This window comes from Euphorbia lathyris, chromosome 3, assembly GCF_963576675.1.
Source record: "Euphorbia lathyris chromosome 3, ddEupLath1.1, whole genome shotgun sequence".
Classification (NCBI taxonomy): Eukaryota; Viridiplantae; Streptophyta; class Magnoliopsida; order Malpighiales; family Euphorbiaceae; genus Euphorbia; species Euphorbia lathyris.
Window position 1 is genome coordinate 13,391,101 of NC_088912.1, and position 19,009 is coordinate 13,410,109.

General features: G+C 34.0%; 1 long non-coding RNA gene and 1 pseudogene across 1 annotated transcript; one reads left to right on the plus strand and one right to left on the minus strand.

Moving 5' to 3' along the window:
- Positions 1-2,633: 2,633 nt before the first annotated feature.
- Positions 2,634-6,878, plus strand: LOC136223813 (uncharacterized). The gene is made up of 3 exons (XR_010686140.1): positions 2,634-2,827; positions 3,065-3,158; positions 3,995-6,878. It is a non-coding gene; the product is annotated as an uncharacterized lncRNA (long non-coding RNA).
- Positions 6,879-7,934: 1,056 nt separating this feature from the next.
- Positions 7,935-10,032, minus strand: LOC136222533 (calcium uniporter protein 4, mitochondrial-like; annotated as a pseudogene).
- Between the last annotated feature and the right edge of the window lie 8,977 nt (positions 10,033-19,009).

A 19,009-nucleotide genomic window follows, 5' to 3' on the forward strand; every position in this document is an offset into this window, starting at 1 on the left:
GCTAATCAAAATTTAACTAGGCAAAAAAGTTAAAAAGAGAAAGAATGAATAAAAGATACAAATAAGAAGAACATTAATATAAACAAGTTAAAGATATTATATGTAGGGATAAGGTACCAAAATAGGTCTATGGTTTTTGGGAAAGTATCAATTTAGGTTCCACGTACAAAATCTCATAAATATAGGTTTAACGTTTAAAAAATGTTATCAATTTAGATCTCGATAACGGATTGTAAGGGGTGAAAAATACCATTTTTATGGAGTTAAGGGGGTAAATAGGACATTATATGAGTTGATGTGGTGAGTGGACAAGTTGAGGAGGTGAGAAATAACACTTTTATGGAGTTAATGAGGTAAATATGATATTCGATAAGTTGAGGGGGTAAAATGATCAATTTGGACAAGTTAAGAGGGCTGAGAAAGCATTAGGCCTTTTTGTTTGTCAAGAGGTTATCTGTTTTAATATAAGAGGACTTATTTGATGATTTGAATAGATTAAGAATTCAATTGAAAACTGAAGTATAGAAGAGGGGTTGAATTGAATTTTACGCCTAATATTAATTAGTAAATTTTATTTTTTCTTATTAAAAATTATATATATACTTAGATTGGGTTATATGGATGGATTTAATTAGCATGTGATTTTTAGTCATAGTCCACCTAAATTAATAACGGTCTAGGTCAGGGTTGGGTTAAGCTTTTTTACATAAAAACATATTGGGTTTAGTCTGATGGTTTACCTCAGTCTGCAAAATAAATCAATTCATTTCACAAGAGACCTAGAATAAAAAAATTAATGATAATTTTTACCTTAAAAAGTTTACAATTTATCATCGCCAAGTTTCATTTCTTTCTCATTTATCAAGTTTGCCCCTCACTCCTCATGTTTACTCCAACCTTGGCTAGCTAAACTCCTTTGCAGCAGCAAGTCATAGCTTGCCTATTTTAGTCTGAAATTGGAGTTATGATTGAAGAAAACTCACTGAAATGTGGGGCAAATTCTCCATAAGTTAGGAGAGTTGTTGTGGACATTGGTTTAGGTCCTTGGTTTGAGCTCCCATAGTGGTCCTTGCTTAATACTGGCATTGTCAAATGTCAATAGAAAAAATAAATGCTCCACACATATAATACAAGGTAATTTTTTTTTTATTTCCCACTTAGATAATAAAGTTAAATTTTAATTTTGAATTCTCACTTAATACAGTTATAACATATTTTATATACTTCTCATATAAAATTTAGGGTCACCACGGAGATTTAGTGGGGGAAGTACGGGAACTCCTACAGTTAGGAGTTAGTAATAACCAATAAAAAATGTAGGAAACAACTAGCATTTTCAAATTTTCAGTAAGGTAACACTAAAATTTATATTGTTTGAAAACGTTAAGATTGAATTTGCACTATTTCATACATTAAGGTTAAATATGAAAAAACACTTTCAAAATGTTGATGAAGGGAATTTATAAAAATCTATTTTTTTTTGGTAGAAAAGGAAAGGAAAGCAAAGCAAAACAAGCAACTACACCGGGATTAGCCTAGGAAAGCTAACCCAAATCCTATCCTCTAAAAGAAGAGGAGAAAGAGCGATAGGGGAACGGTAAGGGTAGAAACACCTAACACCCCCTCATGGCTTGCCACCGCCAAGTGATCTGCAACACGGTTCTGCTCCCGGAAAATGTGGCTGAACTCAAGGATATCAAATGAGGGGCTAAGCCTCTTAATAGCTTTAATAAGGTTGCGGCTATGAAGACCCATGGCATGACTACCCAAAATCATATTGATGGCCTCCAAGTTATCTGACTCCACAGAAAGCCTCTTAACACCCAGCCTAATCGCCAGCTGGATCCTAGAGAGAATGCCCCAGAGCTCCGCAGAGAAGGAAGAACCCAAACCCAAATTCTGGGTAAACCCAGAAAGCCAAGCGCCTACCGCATCCCTAAGAACACCTCCGGCAGCAATCTTACAATTACTGAGGCAGGAACCATCAGTATTCAGCTTCACAACCCCCTCTCTCGGCCTGCTCCAGCTCACGAGGTGGACATCACTACTCGGGGAAGATCTGGCAAGGGACTCACCTTTGAAACTATCGGAGAGTTTCTTCAAGAAGAACTCAGCTAAGTTAAGCAAAAGCACAGCTTTATTATCAAAAATCTCCTCGTTCCTCCATTTCCACACTTGATGACAGATAATGGCAAAGAAAATGTCCCCATGCTCCATATAAGACAATAACTTCCCCCTAATACCATCTGAGAACCAGTCGTTCACAGAATGGGACATGAAGGAAGAGAAAGTATGATGAGGGAGAATTTTCTTCCAAACCTCTTCACTCTTAGGGCAATCCCTAAGAGCGTGGCACAACGATTCAACATGGTCTCTACATCTACCGCAAGCTCCAGAGTTCGCCAAATGCCTTCTGTATCTATTAAATTCAATAAGAAATATTATTCTTAAATTTAGAAATATATAAAGAAAATGATTTCTGCACAAAATCCATAATAGATAAAACTTATTTACAAATCTAATCTTAAACAATGTATAACCTTAGCATATAATTTTACTGGACAAAAATATCCTCTCAAATATCATATATAAAGAAAACCAATCCTCCAAAGAAACCCTAGCTTCCCAAATCTTATATTTGTGCCGCTCTCTCAAATCATTGTCTCCTTCTATTAAGAAAGTCACTTTTATTCTCTATTTCTATCAATCACACTGATCTTCAGTTGTATTTGCTTAAAAAATTGAACCAATTCTTTCTCTCTCAGTCATCAAATCAATAGTAGCTTGCATTTCCAGAAGTGCCGTTGCTCTGCGTGCGCCAGGAAATGTAAGTCTACTCTCTCCTAACTTGTATATATATTCATTTGATGTGATTCAAAATTGTGTATGCAAATTCCTTGGATTCGTTTTTAGTTTGTGTTTGTAATGTTGTAATTTATATGTATGTATGGCTTTCAAATTTCTTTTGGTATGGACTTTGTTATTTTTGTCTTCTCAAGTTTCCATATTTGGTTGTTGCTGCTTTTTTTCAGTGGATGATTTTAACTTAGTTAATTTTGTGCAGAAAAAATGATATTGAAGAAACAAAGAAAGAATAGTATATTCTAGCATTGATTGCAGAATGTTGCCTGCTAAAAAATCCATTCCGAGAGGCTAAAGTAAGTTGAGGTTTTGAATTACTAATTTTTTTTTTATGTTACCCTTGGTACGGCTAAATTTGCATTATTTAAATGGAAAATGACGAACTTTATGTTTCACAACAGTTGGTCTTGTTGATTGCTTAATTTTGTTGTTAAAATGGATGATTAAGTACTATTTGTTTTGTGATCAGTTTATGATCTTAAATAAATTAAAGTCATTTTAGGGATCTTTTGTTGTTTAGATGCATCTTTGGTTGGTGGGTCCTAATAAAAACCATTTATGCATATATAAGAAAAAAGGAATGTTTAGAAAAAGTTATTAAGAGTACCAATGCGATGCCCTACACATTAGGGTATGTGAGTTTGTATAATTACTTAAATAATCGACAAGCATGAACATTAGCTTAAGTTTAACAAACCTAGCAACTTTTAACAACCGAATCTATGCTAGCCTCAATAAGAGAGCTTAAGTTTCTTTTAATGAAAACAAAATTTTGAATATCAAAATCAACTAATACAACCCCCAAATGATAGATAAGGAGAGTAATTATAGACTTGACACTCAAAAAAGCAGATAAAAAGTAAGATTTCTAACACAACCTTCTTTTAAAAAAAAGATATATCTCAGTAAAACCTTCATAAATTAATACTCGATAAATTAATAACCTCTTTAAAATAATAATTTTTTGGTCCCGACTTCGGCCAGATCACTAATTTTATACTCGATAAATTAATACCTCTATAAATTAATAAAATTTCATGATTCCAACGTTATTAATTTATAGAGGTTTTACTCTATTATGAGACGTGCGATTAATAAGCTTATGGTGTAGATTATTGTTCATTTACTGCAGATGATTTCACTGTGGACATTGATGGTAGAGTTCATATAAAAGGCCCGACCACAACAGGTGAGAAGTCTGTAGAGTTGTATTCGAAAATATTCATAATGTTGGCCAAAAATTTTAGCCCTTCATGCGTAGTTCAATCACATTTAACCTGCCTGGTCCTATTGATGCTCCACATTTTAGAGGTACCTTCTTTAATTGAATGATAGAGGGAGTTGCCCTCAAACAAAAAAGCACAACCATTTTATGGCTAACTTCACTGATGGAATGCTAGAGGGAATGTGAAGAATGACAATTTGAATCTTTTCTCTTTAAATCTCTAGTGAATGAGTTTCAGGCATTATTATCTTCGGAATTACATTATTAGTACTACTAAAATATATGCTTTCTATTTACTTGATGTTGCTTTGGACTTGGATATGTAAAATATAAGAGCAGTAATGACTCTAGGGGCTTGAGTGACCACTATTTATTAGAATATTGTCCTCAAACCAAAAAAGCACAACGATTTGTCTATATACTTCAAGAATGGAATGCTAGACGGAATCTCAAGTATGAACAATTGGATTATTTTCTTATTATTATTGTTAATAAACTATATGTACAATGTCTCATTATATTTTAATTCTTTTTATATTTGGATCGTTTACTATAATAAGATAATTTTATGTTAGCAAGGGTTAAAATTTAGGTAATTTTATGTTGGTTTTGAAAGTTAAGGCATGTAAAGAAAGTGAGGCTAAAGTCTAAGGACCATGTGTGTAATTCATCTCAAATCAATGAACTTCCTACCAAAAGTATATTGAAAAGTGACTATCTTGGTATTGAAACATGCCTATCTTGTTGTAATCTTAGACAAGTGCCAGAGTGGGTCAAAAATACACTAACACTCCAATAGCTTTTAGTAAACAATTGTCAATTTCTAAGCCAATTAATAAATGCCAATAAAATGATGTTTACAAATTGTTGGTATTTATTTGTTGTTTATGCATTAATGTAATTTATAATCTATTTGTTTTGTGTGTTACTCCTTTGTGTTTGTACACTAAAGCGGTTCTCTCCAATTTTTCATATTATACATCATTAATTGTAATTGATCTTTTCATCAAAGGGAAAAATAGAATAACAGCTCAATGTTTTAATTCAAATTAAGTTTCGATTCAAATTTGTTGTGTTTGATTTCAGATCTGAAATTGGAGATACATGTTTTATCTTAATTGATGGCGCTGGTGTATTTGATTTTAAGAGACCTGAGATCTGCATTTGTAAATAATGACCCTTATAAATGCTTTGAGTTGTTTATACAATGGTAGATTTAATTTTAAGAAAACTTTGAAAATCGTTATTAACATTCCTTTGAGCATATATTGTTTTCGGGTGACAATGAGAGACATATTGGCTAACTCATTATGAGAGTTGCATCAGAAATGAATGCATCGTTGTGTTTTAGTATTAAAGTATGAAAGGTATATTCGCTAACTCATTATCGAATGCCGTATTGAATTTATAATGCACATTTAAAGTGGCAAGTAATTAGAATTCTTTGTTTTTTTTGGGAATAAATTAGACAATATTCGATCCGTTTAATAAAGTACATAATGAACTGAGTTGTCTTATGCACGACGTGGGTGCTCATCTTTGGGATATGGAGCAATAAAAGAGATTGGACCATTCCATGTAATTAGTGATACAATTTTTTTTTTCACAAACTTGGGTCACAAAATAATGGTGGTAGATACTTTAGTTTTCTTGCAAAATAATGTTAGCTTAGCTTGTCTTGTATGGTGTGTGCGGGTGCAAACACGAAAATTGCTATCTGGAGATGTGCATGTAATAATATGGATTCATTTCGTTCTCTATCATAATCTTACAAACCATTTTCTTGTTCTCATTCTTTATCTCAATCTCATTATTGTGAATTTTTATAATTATCTTCATTTTTTCATTTTTTTTTTGCTTTTTTTTTGGTTTAATATATCATATGTCAAAAATAAAACAAACATCAAGTTTTTTTGGACGAATTCAAGATGCAGACGATATATTAAACCAAACAAAAATGAAGAAATGAAGATAATTATAAAGATTAATGAGATCGAGATTGAGATAAATAATAACAACAAAATGGTTTGTAAGGTTGTGAAAGAAAACGAAATTAATCAATATTGTTACATTTACTGCCTAATTTACTACTAGTTGATATCGAGATAACACTTGGGTCACAAAATTATTTCTATATACTTCCCTTGCTGTTCCAGATGAAACAGAACAAGTTTCATTGTAATTTTGGGAAAAGAAATTAGAAAAAACATATTATGCTGAAAATACAAAGAACATAAATAATTAATCGGCAACAGAAGCAGTAAACCATTTAAATGAACTTAATCTCTCTCTTCATTCTTCTTTAATTGTCCCCCTTAGAGAAGCACGACCCCTAGAGTTGAGAGACACAACGAACCAACATAAAAAATACTAGAGTCGCATCTCTCTCTTCATTCTGAACATCAAAGTTGGTTTTTGAAGAGGGAATGAGTATTGAAGGGCCTGATTAGCAAGCTTAGTGATGAGGAGGATGTAGAGTCAGTGTCACAGGTTCTAGCATCAAAACAACAGTTGAATCTCCTCCTTGAACAGGAGGAAAATTTTTGGCGGCAGTGGGCGAAGGTGTTTTGGCTTACAGATGGTGACCTCATTACAAAATTTTATCACTCTTGCATTAAAGCACGACGGAAATAGAATCCTAATACAGCTCTCAGGGATGACGAAAAGAGGGTGATTGAGGACCTAGGCGAGTAGAGTAATCATGTTTGTAATTTTCATACTTTGTTTGCTGATACATTAAATGTTTTACCCCAATCTATTTCTGATAATATGAATCATGGTCTTGTTGCCCCCTTTTATTTATGAAGAATTTAAGACTACAGTGTTTTAGATGCAATCTGATAAATCCCCGAGGCCTGATAGACTCAATCCGGGATTTTATCAGCATTTTTGGCATTGCATTGGTCGTGATATCTTTAGTGCTTATTCGAGTTAGCTTGGGAGGTGAATTTCCTGCTAATTTAAATGACACCATTATTGTTTTAGTCGAAAAATGTAAGGCTCCAGATTTAATGAAAGACCTGAGACTCATCTCTCTTTGTAATGTGTTGTATTGTTTTACTTATCTCTTAATTGTATCATCATTGCTTTCCCTAATGCCAGACAATTGTAGGTTGATAGGTGAGATTGTTGTCGTATTTTGTCCTTTTGTTTGTGTGTTGACCTTATCCATTTTCTTTGAAATTCCTATGATGTTCTCTAAGTTATTTTGTTGTTTAGAGTAGAAACAATATGTATCAATTCCCAATTAATTCAATAAGTTTCTACACCATTTTTTTCCATCTATCTTAGCTTGTACAGCTTCTACAAGAGATTCTCCAATTTTAGTTTCTCGCTTGAATTCTTATTTGGTTATGAGTCATGTTATTTTCTTTTTTACCTTGGTTTAAAAATATTTCTATTTCTATGCAGAATGTTGGTAGTTTAGGAAATGTTGTTACATATCTGATTGTATATCTCAGAGTCTTTGTTATCCTATTTTCTCCCCATGTTTACCTTTTTAGATTAAAAATGAGAGTTCTGGGCTTCGTTACATACCTCCTGTTTGATTTACCAACAACAACATCATAGAGGAGGTAAACTAAATGGACCTGTTAATGGTAACAAAATGCTATTAAAAAAGGAACTCATAAACCCATCCTAATAATTACATGTACATAACATGTATTCATTTATTATTCTTTACTGTTATATCTTGCTACTACACCAAGTGGACTAAAACTTTCAACTAAATGGAAAAACTTGTCATCCACAGGTGTATGTACTTGTAAACTATAACCAATTTTTTTTTTTTGTCTTTCTAGCATTTTCATTACTGGATACATTATTATTATGTCCATTAATGGGCTCACACTCCGTTTCCAGGCTTATAAAAATGGGAGTAAGGAAAGTTGTAGTCCTGGTCCGGATAAAAAGCTTTTCGGAGTTCATTATATTTACGAAGATCAAAATTATGAATTTCCATAAGTTTCTTCTGCTTTGTCTTGAATCCGCGCTGGAAATAGCCCTCAAAGGAAGGCTCAATGGAGGTTCTCAGGAAGAACATATATGCAAGGCCAAAGTGAATTGAGGTTACAAAATAACAAATGGGTTCCATAACATCCCAGCTGAGTTCCCAAAATGTTAGCCTCATAAACCCAAGTGTTTGAACCATTAAGAACCCAAGTCCACAATATAGCTCTGCTCGAACCTGGGCTCGAGCCTTTTTGTCAATCATGGCCTTTTGCTGCTCCATTTCTTTCAATTGCTCTCTTTTGAGTCAGCAGGATATACTATTGACTGGGTAATTATGTTCTGAATTGATTTAGCCACCTCTCAAACATAGAAAATAAAATGTTTTAATGTGGTTAATCAGAACAGCATAATTTTATATTTGTTTGTTTGTTAGGAGGGAATCAAGTGCACCTAAGAGGATTGCATGAAAGCCACTTGCAGCCTTTTATTAGACATGAGATAAGGATTAACTACAACATGTCATTAGAGACACATTTCATTTGGAGTGAAATATTTCAAACATAATTGAGTTTTTTATGTTGTCATTTTATGGTCAAATTAACATGGTTTCTAATAATTGATGGCTCTTTTCTGTTGAAACATGTTAGTTTCTAAGTTTAATATATTTTTAGTCTCAGAAAAATTGACTATTAACTTATTTTAAGTAATATATAAGTTCAGGGAAAACGTATTAAACTAGACTTAAAGTTTTTGGGGAAGTATAAATATAGACTTCATGTACAAAATAGCACTAATGCAGGTTTAACGTTTAAAAGAGAGTACCAATTTAGGCTCGATAACGAAATGTGACACATCATTCATATTAATCCATTAAGTTCTGGCTTCTCTCTCTATATACAATTGAAAGATCTTAACTGAATAATATGAATAACGGGTCACGTTTTGCTATCAATATCTAAATTGGCATTAAGCCTAGTTCCTAATATTAGTACATATTATTTTGATCTAGTTTTAAAAAATAAATTTTATCTTTATCCAAAAAAATCCACTTGTGCATGTATCAGTTTCCAAAAATCTGTCATTATGTTTGTGGTTTTAAAACAGATATCTGTGCAGAATCCAAACTACTATGCTCTGCTTGGCCAATATTGAATGTCTAAGTCGAACCTATTATGCATGACTACTTATTTTCTTCTTCCGCCTTTCTTCGGCCGAACCAGCACTCATATGATTAATTGAATCACAAAATCCTGTTAATATCACCATTAAAATTAAGAACATCTAAATTAAAAATTGAAACAAAACAATAACCAGTTATACCTGCTCCGGGCGGAGGAACACAATACTCCCAAGAACGATCACATTTCCACACTGATCCAACTTCTTAGCAAACTCAACACCTTCGATTTCGTTTCCACACTCCTCAACACAGATCTGAACGAACTCATGATATTGAATTGAGCTTTCGGGAATTTGCCTAAGCTTCAATTTCAACTTCTCCATGTGAGACAGTCTCAAGATTTTCCTGGCTTCTTCAACCGATATTCTGAAACGATTTAGATCTATAGCCTCTGATTCCTTCGCCGGAGTCGAAAGAACTAGTCCATCGACTCGGATTCAATCTCCAGTGATGCTTTTGAGTCTCTCCTTCAGCTTCTCCTCGACATGCATGGAAAGGAACTTAGGCAGCTCGTTAATTGATCTTCGATGAAGGAAACGACAGAAAAATCCTCTCTCTGTGGATTCCGGCGAGTTGAGATACTCTTTGTGGAAGTTTGATTTGGCTGCATTTGGGGGTACTGTTGTAATGAGGCAGGGGAAGAGATTGGAGAATGTTGAAGAGACACTGCCGTGTAACTTCCTGAGAGACGCTTCGAGAACAATTTACGAAGCGCCATTGATGAAGAAGAAGAAGCAGAGGGCTGAGTTTGAGAGCCTGGAACGTTTTTTGGATGAGCTGATGGAGAAAGACGGAGGCTGAGACGGTCTTTTGTAAGGTAGAAATATGAAATACAGCAGAGAATCTTTCACTTTCAATTTCAAGATAAATGTTTTTATTTTTTTAGGGCCAGGTGAGAAGAAGTAGACCAGTTATGACGTTATATTTCAACATCGTCATTTTGTTCTTTAACCATTGAGTGATACCACTAAATTACTTTATTTTTATTGATTAGGGTTCAATTTTATAAATTTTTAGATGGATAATTTATTAAATTTATAGTTTGTTAAATTTGTAATATTTTTTGTTTTATTTATTGATTATTAACTGAAAGGACGGGTACGGGTAATTAAAAAATAATCGGATAAGCCTTTGAGATTTACAGTATTCGCAAGTACTCTACCCGTTACCATCCCTAGTATGAAAACAAGCCTTGAAATAGAAAGTTACCATCATATAGTAGTATCTGATTGGGCGGTGTACTTCCTGCGTAGTTATATTCATAGGGTTTGTAGGTTCTGATTAGGATTGATAACTGGTACTGTATCCATGAGTACCCGAAACTACCAGATTATAATAGGACTATTCGTATCATATATAAAAGTGTATGAAACTAGTATCAAACATATATGAGAATACCCACAGTGTACCCGTTATAAATCTTTTATATATTAAAAAATCTCATTGCTTTTTAGATCTAAGATGTGAGATCCAAACCCAAACTTTTTGTTTTTTAACCATTGAATGATATCATTAAACATAATTTATTCTTATTGATTAAGGTTCAATTTGTTCAACTTTTAGCTGGATGATTATTAAATTTATACTTTGTTGAATTTGTAATATTTTTTGTTTTATTTATTGATTAACGGGTAATTGTACCCCGAATTAAATGTGACGGGTATGAGATGCAAACAAGTTATGGATTAGGAAAATGTGATAAGAGTTTGAGATTGACCCTACCTATGGGTAGTATTTAAGTGTTGGCATCCCTGGTTCTAATACACAGGCACAACTGACCTAAGCTTTAGGTGAGCAAAAGACGAAGATATCGTTACCAGATACCACCTTCGTCGGATATACATGGAATAAAAAAAGCACAAGCAAACTTAATTTTTTTTGATATAAGATTGAAACTTGCCCACTAAAATAATATATTAATAGAAATTTACTTCGTAACGGTTTAAATCCGAATCTATTTTATTCTTATATAATAAAAGAACCTGACCATAAGAAAGACCTTGATTTACAATTATTTAAATATTAGATTGTACATTTTTCAAAAAAAAATCCCACGAAAAAATTAGATTGTACATTCTAAATATTAATTATGTTAAAAGATTTGTAAGGTGTTATTAATATAGTTTAATTTCTTTTATTAAATATTAACAACTAAATTTGTTATATATATATGTTGTTTGTCTCTTCTCCATAAGAGTGTTTATATTTTTTAGGTAAGAATGTTTTTTGCAACCGCCTTTCATAAACTTAACTTGCTATATTTCACTTCCGCAGCTTTTTCTTTCTCATCGTTTTGCCCGTGCTATATTCATTGTCTTATCCTTACATTGTTCAATCCTGATGGAATCTAGTTTAGTCAGTCTCTACATCGATGACAGGGAATACTACCACATCGTCCTGGCTAATTTCTTATTTATGTTAATAACTAATTTCTTATTACTTAAATATTTAATATCTAATTGAATGACAGTTAACCCTTAACACATTTGACTACCTTGATAAGATTTGACCCTCCATTATAAAACTCATTAAAATTATATTTTAAGAAATGTGGTGTCTTATTATTAAAAAAAACAAATTAAGTCTTGAAGTTTTGGGTGTTGAGATTGCTTTGTTGATGTTTATTATTGACACATTTATAATGATATATGTTAAAAATATACATGTTTTTTTTATATTAAAACATTCTACATAATTACTTTTAGACGAATGATATAATATATATTTTAGTTACATTTGCATAATAGTTTGTTTATTAACATGTGCGTTAACTCAGTTTCATACAAAATTCTGCAGGGCAAACTAGTGGAATCATCACTCCTAGCCATGGTCTCCATCAGGGGGATCCTTTGTCACCATTCCTTTTTTCATCTGTGCAGAAGGCCTATCGGCTTTACTCAAAGCCAAAGAAAATGCATGGTCTATACATGGTTGTAAAGTAGCAAGATCACCGCCCATGGTCTCACACTTATTTTTCGCTGACGATAGTTTTCTATTTTTCAGATCTAATTTATCAGAAGCAGCCACTATCCTTCATTGCCTCCAAAAGTATGAAGCGGCCTCCGGATAGAAAATAAATTATCAGAAATCTTCCCTGATATTCAGTAAAGGGTTAGGTTCGACGACAAAAGAAGCGATCTCAACTTTGGTGGGGTGAATGAGGTAACGAACTTGGGGCTATATCTTGGAGCGCCTATCATTGTTGGAAGAAGTAAGTCACGCGCTTTGGGGCACATTAAGGAGCGAATCTGGAAGAGAATTCATAACTGGAAAGAAAAATTTCTTTCTCGAGCAGGAAAAGAGATTTTAATTAAAGTAGTGCTTCAGTCTATACCCACCTTTATCATTGTGTTCATAATGACCGACCAATTCTGCAATGACATCAACAAAATGCTTAACAGATTCTGGTGGAATAACTCGGGCATTAGTGGTCACGACTATGTCGTCCTAAATGTCAGGGTGGTTTGGGCTTTCGGAACATCAAACAGTTCAATATCGCTCTACTTGCTAAACAGGGATGGAGGAACATCAAACCTCCTATGTATGGAGAAGCATCCTTGCTGGTCTTGATTTACTTTTGTAAGGTCTGCGGTGCAAGAAAGGTAATGGGAGCTCAACTCATATTTGGGACAACCCCTGGTTGCCCGACACACATAATCCAAATTCGAGTAGTGCCATCACTCCCAACTTCCCAACCAACATGGTGCACGACTTACTTTTGAACGACGAAAGATGGGATAAAGATCTAATACGAGCCAATTTCAATCAACGAGACCAGCAGTTGATTCTATCTGTCCCAAGAGGAGTTAGGGGGTGGGATGATGAATGGTTTTGGCGACCGGAAAGTAAAGGAATCTACATAGTGAAAAGTGGCTATCGAGTAAGTTCAGGGGCAAACAATGAGTCAGAACCGACTAGGAGATGTTACTGGAATCAGATTTGGCGTTTATCAGTTACTCCTAAAATTAAAAATTACATTTGGCGTGTGCTTTCACAAAGTCTACCCACAATGCACAATCTGGCTATCCTTCACAGTACTCATCCTAATATCTGCCCAATATGTTCTGGTGCTGATGAAAGTGAACATCACTTGTTTGCCGATTGTGAAATCTCCGGTCAGACATGGGCGTTAATTTTTGATAGCTCAAGAACATTGAGTATTCCGGATTTTCTCACATGGCTCCAATCAAAGCTGATCGAAGGAAATATGGAGGAAAAGCAGAAGATAGTCGTGGGTGTCTGGCTGTTATGGAAGCATAGGAACGAAGCTGTGTGGCAATGAAGGAAGAGCAGCCCCGGCGTCATTGCAGCTCGTGTACAGCAGGAGATCAATGATTTGAAATCGGCTCACGAAGCCAAAAATCGAACACAACCCAGCATTCAGCAAGCAGATTCTCGATGGTTACGGCCCAGTACCGAGTTTCAGACATGTAATGTGGACGCCGGAACCTTTCAGGAGGCGGGTTATAGTTCAATGGGATTTTTAATCCGTAATTCAGACGGTTTGTGCACTTATGCCTACCACGGGGCTTTGGATGGATTATTCGAACCTGTAATTGCGGAAGCGATAGCGCTGAAGGAAGTCTTATCTTGGATCAAAGCTAGGAATCTTGATCGAATTATTATCTAAACGGACTGTCTAACAGTAGTACAAGTATTAGCATCACCAATCTCTCGCAATTCCTATCTTTCTGATATTCTTTCACAATGTTCTATGTTATTACAAGAGTTAGAATTAGTTTCAATCTCTTTTGTCAAACGTTCAGCCAATGCAGCAGCTCATACCCTAGCTCGGGCGGTTGTGTCTGAATCTGTTCGTGGAGTGGGCATGTCCACCTCCATTCCTTAACGATATTCTTTTGGCTGATTTAGTCCTTTAATATAAGTGATTCTTTTATTCAAAAAAAAGTTTGTTTATTAACAAATAAAAAAATTATAAAATAATAAAAATACAAATTCAATTAGTTTTCGACTAATTTCCAAAAGTCTTATGGGTTGATTAGCTTTTAGCATTTTTTACAACTTTGCACATAGCACATTGAAGATTGATACCAAAGGATAAGTTACAAGTAGCTCTATGGTTATTAGAAAGAACGAGTTTAGGCTCCAAATAAAAAAAACAATGAAATCTTGTGTCCAACATTTACTACACAATGTGATTTCAAATCTTATTCATGAACAATGAGTTGTTTCTTATTAACGAAAGATCTGATAATTCTAGCCTTATTGTTTCTTATAAATGTTAGATTTAAGATTGCATTTTTTATCGTAAATTCTAAATTTATTCTCATTCAATAACAGCAGGGCTACATTTGTATCTTATCCCTTAATACAAATAAATCTGTTTGCCAAATGTAGAGCTCTTTATTTATTGTGTTTAATTGGGCTGATATTTGAGAATAAAAATGTTGGGTCATTTACATGAAAATCATAAATGAAAATAATATTATTGTTTTATCATTTTTATTAGTTTAATTTTTAATATATCAAAATATTCATCTTTATTTTATAAATGTCAGGTTAATTTTTTAAAAAGGTTAATTGATGAAATGATAAGGGAATGTATATTTCCGTTAACTGTCAAAAAAATTTAGGCATGATATAATGAAAATTACTTATTGTTAAAATTGTAGTTAAATTTTAAAATTTGAATTTCTGTGTAAATATCCCAAAAATGTTTGGTTAGGTCAGGCCCGATTCATAACTCAAATAAAATTTCAAACACCAACTTACCCTAACAAAAGATATTTAGTAATATTTTACACCAATTACAAAAATAGCCTCCTATACAGAAACCCTAGCAGATAAAAGTTATTTACAAAATTACCCTCGCAAATCTGGTATATAAACAAATGAAAAGAAACCCTAGCCTCCCAAATCTCATATGTCTGCAATAACTCTCTACCAATATTGTCTTCTTAAAAAGGTCTCTTTTATTATATGTTTGAGTCAATCGCACTTAAGTTGTATGTATACTCTGTCTCATTACTTGTATATATGTTCATTTGATGTGATTCAAAACTCTGTCTACAAATTCCTTGCATTGATTTTTAGTTTGTTCTTTGTCCTTCTAAAGTTTGCATATTAGGGGCGAAGCAGTTTCAATATGGTAGAATTGGTGTCCCAGTAGATCATTTAGGTTGTAAACAAGATTGCTTAAATTTTCTTAGAGAGTGACTGAGAGATATGTATAAATCAAAACCCATTAATAAATTTTTTAATTGGGGATGCTATAAGTTATAACGACTTTAATTAATATATTTGACTTGATGAAATTTGTATTGCATCTACTTTTGTCTGTGTAGTATAATTATCAGTCCTTCATTATAATTTGTATGTAGTTTTTTTTATTAAAGACATGTTAGAATTAAGCATGTTAGGCTGCACACACCTATTGGAATGTACAATTATTCATGTGGTGGACATACAATTGTAAACTATGTCTTCTTCTTTTTGGAAATGAAATCTAATGGAGAAATGTGAATAGGTGTAGCTTTGAATGTTTAAGAAATAAATAAAAAATTGTGAACAAATCCAGAATGAGAGCATATAATTTTAACTTATTTAAATTTGTGCAGTAAAAATGATGATGAAGAAACATGAAGAAAATCCATGTGAGTGCATCAGATGATCTTCTAAGCACTCATACCAAATCACAAGAGAAAAAAGGATTTTCAATCACTGATTGCAGAATGTCGCCGGCGAAAACGATCCTATTGCAGATATTCCAAGGCTTAGATCATCACAAGCTATATGTAAGTTGAGGTTTAGAATCACTAATTTTTTTGTTTATGTTAACCGGTCCCCTGTTACTTGTTAAATTTGCATTATTTAAAAAAAATGATCAAAGTTTTGTTTTGGAACAATTGTTTTTATTGATTGGTTTCATTGTGGTGTTAAATATTATTATCAAATGTCTTTGTGAGATGGTATTAGTTTTATAAAAAATACATAACATTATGGGGTAAGTGCTAAGCTTATTAGGAATTCTATTGAAAATTTAATAAGGCTTTTAGCAGGCTTATATGGCTATTCTTTCTTCTGTGGCTATTCTTTCTTCTGTTTTTGCTGTGATATTGGTGTGATTGATTCTTTTATTATTGGTAGTTGTTTTAGTTTGCAACTGCATGATTGATTCTTTCATTTTTCAATTTTGTGATTGGCAGTTGTTTTAGTTAGCAACTGCATGATTGATTCTTTTTCTTGGTGTCTATTTTTGGCCACTAGAGAGCAATCCAATTCATTTGTAAATAAATCTAGGATACAAAATGGATACTTTTAATAGAGAAAAAAGAAGAAGATCACAGCATACTTGAAATAAATTCATCATTTACCTTGTTTTCTATTTGTGGGTTGAAGTCCATTAACTTGATGTTGTAGGTGGAGAAGGATGATAAAATGGCAGTGAAAAGAGAACCAATCTAATATTCTCACTTGGACAGGATTTGGTCCATTGAACCAACCTAATATTCTCACTTGGACAGGATTTGGTTTCCATGTTTCCTAACAATCATATTCATAAGGTTTAGTGGGTAGGTAGCTTCATTTGGTTGGAAAAAAAAAATCAGTAAATCCAATTAAAAAAAATGGTCAGACATTATTAGTTCTATGTTGTTTTCATTCATGTGTAAATTTATAAACTCTTTCAATGATGCAAGTTTAAAATATAGAATATACAAATACTTTTAAAATTTCAATGTCATTTTTGTATTAGGAGTAGTGTTATGGACCCTCATGATGACTTGAATTTGGTCATTCACTTAGATCAGACTGAGTTAATCCGGTCTTCTATAATTTGATTCTAAATCTATTTAACCAAATTTTAACCCACCAGTAATATTATGTTGGGTTTGTGTATTGTTTTCATAAATTAATTGCAATTTTACTATATCTATAAAAAAAATGATATGTAAAAATATGAGATGTTTAAGTTGTGTATGCAATAAAATAGAAATCATCTGTAAATATATAAACCGTGCTAATTGATAAGATATTATTGTTAATATTCAATATATTAGGATAATAGAAAGATATTCTGTTTAATGTTTAAATTTGAATTGTAATCAGTTGTAACAACTTAGTTTACCCAATCTCTGTACAGCTATATTAATAGCCTTTACGTTCAATTATACTCATTGAGAGTTACACAATTTCATGGTATCAGAGCTTCTTGTGGTTTCAAAACTCTGCTTCTTTCCTATTTGATTTTTTTTTTCAATAAACATTATCTTCTGCCATGGCTAACGCCAACACTGCAACTTCAGGACCAGTCTCATCGCCAGCCCCTACGTTCTCACACATCAGGAGGTGAGAGGAGGTGGAGTGTGGAAGTAGAGGGAAGTTAAAGAATTTTAAATTTTGAAAAGAAGTGATGGGATTGGAGGTGAGAGGAGGTGGAGTGTGGAAGTAGAAAAAATGTTTGGGGAAGAGAAAAAGGTGTTATGGGGAGTTACAATTCGCAACTCCCAGAGGACACGCGGGGTGTAGAATGGGGCACGCCCCGCGTGGCCTTTTATTTTTGGTTGCGAATTGCCCGGACCAAGGACGCGGGGCGTGAGAGGTACGGTGCCCCGCATGAGTATTAAAACAGGGTCAGAGACTCGGCTACGCGGGGCGTAATGGTGGGCACGCTCCGCGTAAGTATTAATCTTATGGAAAACAAAAATCATGCCCGTAATCAGAGGCAATGGCTGGGCTGATCATATTGATTCAAAAGCTGCTGTTCCAGCAACAACTCTTGCAACTGGTACTCTCAATCCAGCATATAAGACGTGGGAACAAAGGGATCAACAGGTTCTGTGCACAATAATTTCATCCTTTTCCGATAGTGTTTTGCCTCAAGTGGTCGGTGCTAATACCGCTTGTCAGGCATGGGAAAAATTAGCCAAAGCATACTCCTCTGGCTCTCGGTCTCAGGTTCGAGATCTGAAATATCGGCTTCACAACCTCAAAAGAGAGAATGAAAGTATCTCTGTGTTTCTTCAAACTGCAAAATTGATCAGTGATCAACTTGCTGAGTTACAACATCCTGTTTCGGATGACGACCTTGTGGAAGCTGTTCTTGATGGGCTAGGTCCGGCATACCGCCCCTTTATTCGGGCTCTTGAAGCTCGATTGGAATCTGTCTCATTTGATGATCCAATTGGCTTATTGCTCAGTGAAGAGCGCCAATTGACTCGGGAAAGCTCAAGCACTATCCCTGTTATTTCCCCATCTGTTAATTTCTCTGCCCGAAATGCAGGAAGAGGAAGGGGCCGTGGTCGAAATAACTATTCTGGACAGTCCTCTGTTCGACCTCCAATAACCCAATCTGCTCCTCTGGATTCAAATACTATCACGTGTCATAACTGTCGCGGTTTGGGTCATATATCCCGTCAATGTCCCTCCCCAAGATTCAATAAAAATACTCGTAACAACATTCGTCCATCCTCCAATTTTGCTGCTTCATCTCAACCCATTACCAATAACTGGCTCGTTGACTCGGGAGCAACACATCATCTAACTGCGGACTTAGGAAATCTCCATGTTCATTCAGAGTACGATGGGCCTGAAGAAGTCACTGTAGGTAACGGTAACTCTATCCCTATCTCTCATATTGGTTCATCAAAATTCACTGTACCTAATACATCCTTGAGGTTTGATAATGTTCTCCACGTTCCTCAGACGGTTAATAACTTATTGTCTGTTTCGTCTCTTACCAAATCTAATCCCATTTCCATTGAATTTTTTGCTAACTATTTTGTTTTGAAGGATTTGGAGACGAAAAAGGAGATACTTCGGGGAAAGAA